Genomic DNA, 8,068 nt, shown 5'->3' on the forward strand with positions numbered 1-8,068 from the left:
CGAGCCCCGCGCCCCCGCGGCGCTCCCCGCCCGGCCCTACCTGGCGCTGGCGCTGGCGCTGGCGGGCGGGAGGCAGCTGGCGGGAGCGGCGCCGGGAGCAGCGCCGAGCCGGGCCGGGCAGGGCAGGGCAGGGCAGGGCAGGGCAGAGCCGCGCCGTCCCGCCGGCCCCGCGGGGGCGGGCCGCGCCGCTCCCCCGCCACAGTGCCGCGGCGGGCCGCCAGGGGGCGCGGCGGCCGTTAGCGGCTCCGCGCGGCGGCCGTTAACGGCTCCCGGCTCCGCGCGGCGGCCGTTAGCGGCTCCCCGCCGCCGTGGCGCTGGGGCCCCCGGTGACACCCGCCGGGGTCCCGAACCGCCCTCGGCCTCCATTTTGTCTCACGTACTTCGCCTCCGTCTCCCGCGCGGCACGTCCTCCCCACTCCGTTACCGGGATGTTCCCGCTGGCTCCTCCGGGCCTTCCCGCCTGAGTCAGAGGCCTCTGCCGCAACTGATCCTTCCCCCGTCGGGGTGACTAGGAGGAGAAGTGGCTCCTACATTCCCCTTTTTCGCACGTCACGGGCGCATCGCCCCGAGGCGAGGGCGGCACGGGCCGGGCTGCCAGTTCCGAGGAACGATAACGGGCAAATCTGGGTAAAGCTGGGTGCTCCCACACCTGAGGCGTCTGATCTCCCTCGGGGCCGGCTGCGCTGTGCCTCCCCTCTGCTGCCGAAGGAACAAGGCCGCATTGAGCCTGGCGAACAAAGCCGCCCTTCACGTCCTCGCCGTGGGAGGCTCGGCGGCCGCGGGGCCCTGCAGCGAGGCGGGAGCGCTGCATTCGCGGCCCCAAACTGCGCCTAGAAGTGGAAAGGCCAGGAGAGAAACCAACAGACACATGAAGGCAAAGGAAGCGCTGCGAGGCCGGGGCTTTGCAGGAGCCTCCCGCTGAGCCGCTCGGAGCCACGTCTGTGACATTCGGCTGTGTGTACACATGGGGTCAAAGCCCCTTTGTCCCTGTGGCAGGACTGTTGCAGGATGATAAAGCAACTTGTCTCTCCACTCCGGTTCACCTCGCTTCAGCCCTCGACTGCCACAATCTCTCCCAACTCATCTTTTCCCCACGTTTCTTTCATAGCTTTACTTCAGTGTGTGAAGATACGCTGAGGTTCATTCTCTTCTCTGAATATATTTTTTTCCTGGCTTTATCCATATCTCATGAAATACACCCAAATCATTTTGCTTGCTTTTTTTGATTTAGCTGGGTTTTTGCCTTTGGTGCAGACAACTTTGCACTAATGGGCAAATGTTTTCCTGTTTCTCAATATACTACTCTAAGCTCTTCTAAATGGGTTACACATCTTCCCACCTCTTCAACCAATTCCAGATATTGTTTTAAAGATTAATTTGCTGTATGAATTTTCCTGTTTGCTTTTATATACCTTCACCTAAGTATTGGTATGTCTATACATGAGCATGCATAGAAGAACCTTGTAGTACAGTCTTCATATAGATCACACAGTCATTAATCAAACATCATTCTATGATCCAGTGGTTTAATAATGTCATAATAAGTTCTGTTGTGTGGTCTGAGATGCTTTATTACATGTGCACAGCACAGGATCCTTCCTGAGTGCCATGGTGGGAGGGAGGACCAGCAGGACTGTTAGGGCCAGAGCTGGCAATTGCCTTGAAAGACGGCTGCCACATCCTTCCTGCGATCTATTCACAGAAACCCACTTCCTCCTGCAAGTTCTCTAAGACATGCTATATACATATGTATATATATGCATATGTCTATACCTAGATGTCTTTTGGCTCTGGGTCATGTGAAGATAAATTTTTTAGGATTGCTTGCTCCAGTGTACCCCAGAATAGCTTCTCTGCAAGAGTGAGTGCCCCTGGGCATAGTGTATATATGAAGCTGGTATACAAATTGTGATTATTTGGGGGAAGAGGTGGGTAGCAGAAGTCATAATTATTGATTAGACAACCCATTTAAGCTCCTAAGAAGTTTAACATGGTGATTAACTTCTGAAGTGTATCAGTAGCAGATGAGGTATAACTGTACACACATGAAGACATTGACTTAACAACTCTCATACTTTGGTATGTATCATGCATGGCAGATTCATTCCTCTCATGGGTGTGTTGAAGCTCTAGAAAGGAACACGATCCTTAAAATTAATTTACTGTTAGCCAGCTTTTCATGAAACATTGAACCAGTAACATGTATGAGGGCTACTAATATATTTTCAACATCACTCAGAAATGATTTAAATTTGTAACTTACTGCGTTTCTATGTAGTTTTTCCTAGCTGCTCCAAGTGAGTTGTGGTAAATCTGACACAGGCAGGCAGACAGGCCGCAGATGGCTGTTGTTTTTCTTTCTCTCTCTAAATCTTGTCATCAGAGAACTGTCTTGTATTCCTGATAGAAGCATTGTGCTGACACAGTGCCACCCTGGTATTGGTATTTACAAAAACAGTTTATATTCTATCAACGATGCCTTCACTTGCTGCTGGAATTGCAAAGAAATGTAACAATGACATGGTTACTCATGAAAGCCAATAGTCAATGTTTTTGCTCTGTCATCACTGCAACTAAAGAAAAAGATTGCTTTATCATTTTGTTTTATAAGAACATTATTATACAGAATATTTTCCATGGGCTAAAAACTACCTAACTTTTTGATTCTACTATCCAGTAGAATTGTGCATAACCAGGGCAGTAGAAAACATTTTGTTAAATCAGGAACATATGTTACAAAGAGATAATAACACTGTTACACAGTCACGCAGATTCTCTTTCCATAACTGGAAATACCTACTTGATGTCCTACATCATGTTCATCTCAAGCAAAGATAGTATTTAATGCTATAAAGAGATAGGCTTCTCCTTAGAGCTAATAACTATGGGAAGTTCTGCTATTTCAAAATGTGTTTTCATTCCAAATATAAATGCTTAATTCTGTTTTTAATTAAAAATAGAGACATACAATAATATATATGAAAGGAATTTTTAATGTAATTGTTATACAACTATACCAAAATCCTTTGTCAGTCAGATATGGTAAGGGTTAAATGATTCAACCTTTTCAAAACACTCCTTTATTTTTTTGGGGGGGAGGGAGAAATGTGTTGTCAAAATTGACATGTTCCCATGGAAATTTTAGGCCCCAGTTTCCACAACAAACATGTTCCACTGGAAATGCAGCCACAACTGTGTTGTTGAACATACCAGCAAGTGAGCTGGCATGTTAAAACAGTTGAGGTAGTTGCTTTTTAGGAAGAAACCTCCCTCACTACAGAAAGGGTGAGATGTGGAATTATATTTGTATCAAAGATAGAATCAAGATGGCATATTGTTATCAGGAAGAGGCTTAGGATTCACAGTGAAAGAGAGGGGTACAAACTTTGTGAGACAAACTATTATCATTTGCCAGCCTTAAATTCTGCATCTGCAAAGTACTACATAACTGTCCTTCATCAAGAAAATACTTTGAAATCAGTGCGCAAATATCTATAGATATTCATTCTCAGCTTCAATCATTGCTTTCCACTCATAAGAAACTCTACATGGATCTTATCTTGATTTGTGCAAGACAATTGACTCATACCTTCTTTCACCATTGTTAAGATTGGGCCTGGAGGTATGTTGTCATACCAGCCGGAAAACCACACAACTTGCGTGCCTTTGAAAGGATGATGCTGGTATTTTGCAAGCAGTTGTATGCTGAAATGATGTTTTTTGGTGGCAAGATATAAACTACTTGCTAAATGACACATAGAAGCCTGAATGCAGTGTTGAGGATTAAGCTAAAAGAGGAGTGAACCAGCAATCAGAGATTAAATGTGATCTCCAAAATAAGTCAAATAAAGCCAATGCAGCTCAGCTTTATCTTTAGTCGAGATAAAGGGAGTCATGCTGAACACTGATGCTGTCAGCTGAAGTCATTGCTATATGTACCTGAAAGCCATGCTTAAAAGTTAGTGTTGAAAGAAAGAATGGAGGGCAAAGGTGTATATTTCTATTTCATACTTCCATTGACTGTCTTCAGTGGAAGTACATTATCAGAGAGAAGTTAGCTGACTTGCACCTACTTATACCAGAATTACTTTTGGCCCAAATGTTCTTAAACTATTATGAACTTTAATTTGAAGCTTTGAGATTGTATAAGAGCACATGAATACATGATTTTTAGGCTACCTATTTTCCAAGGGATGAAGGAACTAAAAAAAGTTAAAGAAGGAACTAAAAAAACTTGACCACAAAGACATTTCTACAGACACCACAAAGCTGAAATGGTAAGATATGAAAGAAGAAGGTAGCAACTTAAAATTAGAATGCAAGAAAACACCAATTAGTCATTTCAGACCAGTCTAGTGTTAAATGATCAATTCTCACAGAATAATAACTAACTACTTCAAAATAGTTCCTGAAATATCCCATGTTTCTTCTTCTTTTTCTACTTACCTACATAAAATGCACAAAACCAGAAAAAGAAGTTGGGGTTGGGGTTGAGGAAGAAGAAGAAAGAGAGAGAAACCACGTCTGAACAAATATATCTTACTTCAGCTGCTTTTTTATTGACTGTGTTTGTGAAGTGATAGTTTGAATTCTGACAATCTGGTCATTTTTGATGCTGGTTAACTTAGATTATTTCTAGCTTTTGCTGGCTGCTGCTTCCATGTTGCCCTACAAATGCCAGCATTGTTTGTTTTCTGTAGTTGTGCTTTATGGATCGTTTCTATTATAACAAGATTTCTAGCGCACTGTGCAATGTAATGTTTCCTGCAGGATAAGCAAACTTGTGTTAGTAACAGCAATATTGAGAACCTGGCTTATGACTTCACAGCAGCTGTTGTGACTGCAAATAAGGAACTAGTGACTAATTGTTTGACATCTCCTTCTATTCCAAGTTGCTGAGCTTTTCTGCCATGTCAGTATTCCACCCCCTAATTTTTCCATGCAAACAGCACAGTGGAAGTTCTACTTCCCCTGTGATTTCAAAGTCTGTGTATTTTTCCACACTGTTGTTTTCTGCATTTCTATGTTGTTGTCACCTCTTAGTGTTTTCAGATGCTGATGAGTGTGTGAATACTTCTGGGTGGCAATGGAAAGAAAAATGCTCACTGGTTTAGCAGAGCTTTGCTGTTACATTTATGCACATGCAGTCTAAGCAGTCAAGGAATTCTAGGTCTGTAGAACCAGGAAATAACTGAGTAAATTCCCTGCCTCACAGGGGCATGAACAGATCTTGTTCATGAAGTTTTTCAAGCTTCTTTTATGAACAGTGTTATAGGTTTTTGTGGTATTGTTCTTAATGCTTTTGCTATTTTCTTCATGAAAATCAGGCTGAATAAGGAAACCAAAAATTGTCTGAGATGCAATGATATCTGTTTAAAGCAACAGTATACCAAAGTGGGAATGTACTCATGTTTTGAACAGGGAGTTAGAAGTCAGAAATCCTGTCTCCTATTTTCATCTATTGGTTATGTTTCTGTTCTACGTCAAGGCCCCACAGTCACTCTGTTTTTCAGTTTCTCTATTTTACCATGGTGATTATAATACTTTTATTCTTCATAGGAATGTTGTGAGGATTATGTTTTGTTTTGAAAGCACTTAGAGAGCCTTGGAATTATATAACAATAAACCCTATTATTAGCAGAACTATTAATCATAGCATAGTAGGTAGATCCAATACACTTTATTATATCAAAGGTAGAGAACTTTGAAATAAAAGAAGTAATACTACGTTTTCAGAGAGTGTGTACAGCAATACTAGGAAATGAACTGACTGCAGGATTGAAATGTTACACTGCTGACAGTTTGTACCAGTAGGAATATGACATTCAGAAGAGCTTTGCAGAAAGAAATCAGTTGTTTAGCCTATTTTAAAGCAGTTTAAAGCAAAGGGGTCATTAAATGTTACTCTTAGGAACAGCAATAAACAGATACTGCAGTTCCCTTCTGCTCTGAAAGCTCACAATATGTTTTCTTAATTTTTCATTATCCATTGGTCCTTGGGCTAAACTATTTTAAAGGGAAGCGTTGGAGTCCTGAAAAAAGGTATGCTGACTCTTTTACTGCAATCTCAGAAAGGTGTGCAAAGTAAGCTGTTCAGTGCACCTCCAGTTGTTAAAAAATGTGGATGTCTGCATTTACTGGGGCCAACTTTATGGAATCAAAAGAGCTACATTTTGCTCCTGGTGATTTTGTGGGTAGCACAGTCATGCTAGGTCACTGACAGCAGACTTTGGCAAGAATTGAATAGATTGTGGGGGACTAAAACTCCTCAACCTGGAGGTGGCTTTGTCCAAGTGGAGTAGCTAAAGTAAGCCTCTCACTGCTGTCCTTGGTAAAAAAAAGTATTTGGGATAAAAAATGACTGTTACTCTCTGTACTGTTCAATTCCATGTTCTTCACAAATGCTAACATGTAATTTAATTATTATTTAAAAAATATTTTACATGGATACATTTTAAAACAAGGAGCAGCTATTACAGATCATTGTATATAATTTATTTGAAAAGAACAGAATCCTGAAATGTTCTACCAACTGTATTAACTATGAGCCTTTAATTTTCCTGGGTTTGTGGTAAAAAAAAATCCAAGAGCAATGCTCATGTGACCAGAGAATTTGGATGCAGTTCTTTCTTGTCAGAGACTTCAGAAAGAGACACTTAGGAAAGGATTTTCAAGAGCAGGCTGTATTGACCTAACAGAAATCCACAGAGAAGGGTGGGACAATATGCAGTGTTCCATCTCTAGCAATTTGGTATTGTTACCAATTTAGTGGGTTTTAATTACTGTTGTTAGGTTCTGCCCAGATGTTCAGAATGAATACGCTGAAGTCAGCCTTTTCTCAATAACTGTTGTTGAAATACTGCTGCAAGCTTTCAAGCATACAGAAGAATAAAAGAAGAAATACAGATGCTTATTACCCAATCTTCTATGTCTTGCTAAAATCTTTTTTGTGCTTTAAACTTTATAAGAATATTTGATAAAAGCACACAAAACAATTCAAAAACACAACCTTTAAAGCAAATCTGTACTGCATTTTACCTCATTTGAAAAATGATGACAGTTTTATATAAAATATGTTTGGGAGTAAATCACAGTGGTTCGAGTTTCAAATAAGAAAGACTGGTCTTGCTCATAGTTAGATAATGGCTTCTAATTTTCTTGCAAATAAGAAATAACAATGATTATATTCCAAAAGTGTTTTTCATTCTGTTCAGGATTAAAGCATGTCTCCATAACCCAGTCTTCAGATTTGAGTAATCTGGAGAGCTGTTGAGTAATCCTGAATATGTTGTATCTGCGGCCACTATAGGGGAGAAGTGTTTGTCCTGTTAAGAGTCACAGAAGAGGTGCAATGTTCTCTTTCTATAGTACGCAAGCAGTTTTGAACTCTGCAATGGTGTTAGTAGACTATAGGAAAGCCAGGGACACTCTTTGCAGTAACTTCAAGTATTTTTTTTACTCCTAGAGAGAACAGTTTCGAATTTTCACAGGAAAAGCAGATAAAACTCAAATAGGCTACTTACACCATCTCTAACTTTGTAGGCTTCATAATCTGTCATCCTTACTAGGGTATCTCTTATGAAGGCAGCTGTCATGAACTCCCTTTTGTAAAAAACAGAAAAGCTAACATTGTTCAACTAATTCTACCAAGAAGGAAACATAAATAAAATGTAGTGAATGGATTTTTATATGATATTTTAAGAATTTATTCTATATTTTTTAAAGTTGTTAAGGAAATGTTCTAGTATCTGTGCTAATATAATATTTGGGGAAAATACCAAATGCATAAAGGAACTGTAGACCAGACTGTAACTGGGTCAAAATATTCAGATCATTTTCCTTTGAAGACTCCCTCTTGTGGAAATCATTCGTACTGACTTGTCTTGACCTATTTTTCTAGTAAAAATCACTCTGCATAAGGTATTGCAAAACTTTAAAATGTTTCTGTTGCACAGTGTTTTCTATTTAAAAGTTAAAATCCTGACAACAACAACTGTGAAGAAAAAATTTTAACTGACAGTAGTCATACAACTATAATAGCTTGATTTTATATCTTTCTCAGGATCCT

General features: G+C 40.7%; 1 protein-coding gene across 1 annotated transcript in view; it reads right to left on the reverse strand.

Annotated features, from left to right (window-relative positions):
• The window catches only part of GSN (gelsolin), a 29,242-nt gene extending 29,126 nt beyond the window's left edge, over positions 1–116 (reverse strand). The window contains exon 1 of the mRNA XM_067309059.1: positions 41–116. The gene's annotated coding sequence lies outside the window, so the exon portion shown is untranslated. The remainder of the gene's footprint in view (positions 1–40) is intronic.
• Between the last annotated feature and the right edge of the window lie 7,952 nt (positions 117–8,068).

The sequence above is a fragment of the Apteryx mantelli genome, chromosome 21 (genome assembly GCF_036417845.1).
Source record: "Apteryx mantelli isolate bAptMan1 chromosome 21, bAptMan1.hap1, whole genome shotgun sequence".
In the NCBI taxonomy this organism is placed as follows: domain Eukaryota; kingdom Metazoa; phylum Chordata; class Aves; order Apterygiformes; family Apterygidae; genus Apteryx; species Apteryx mantelli.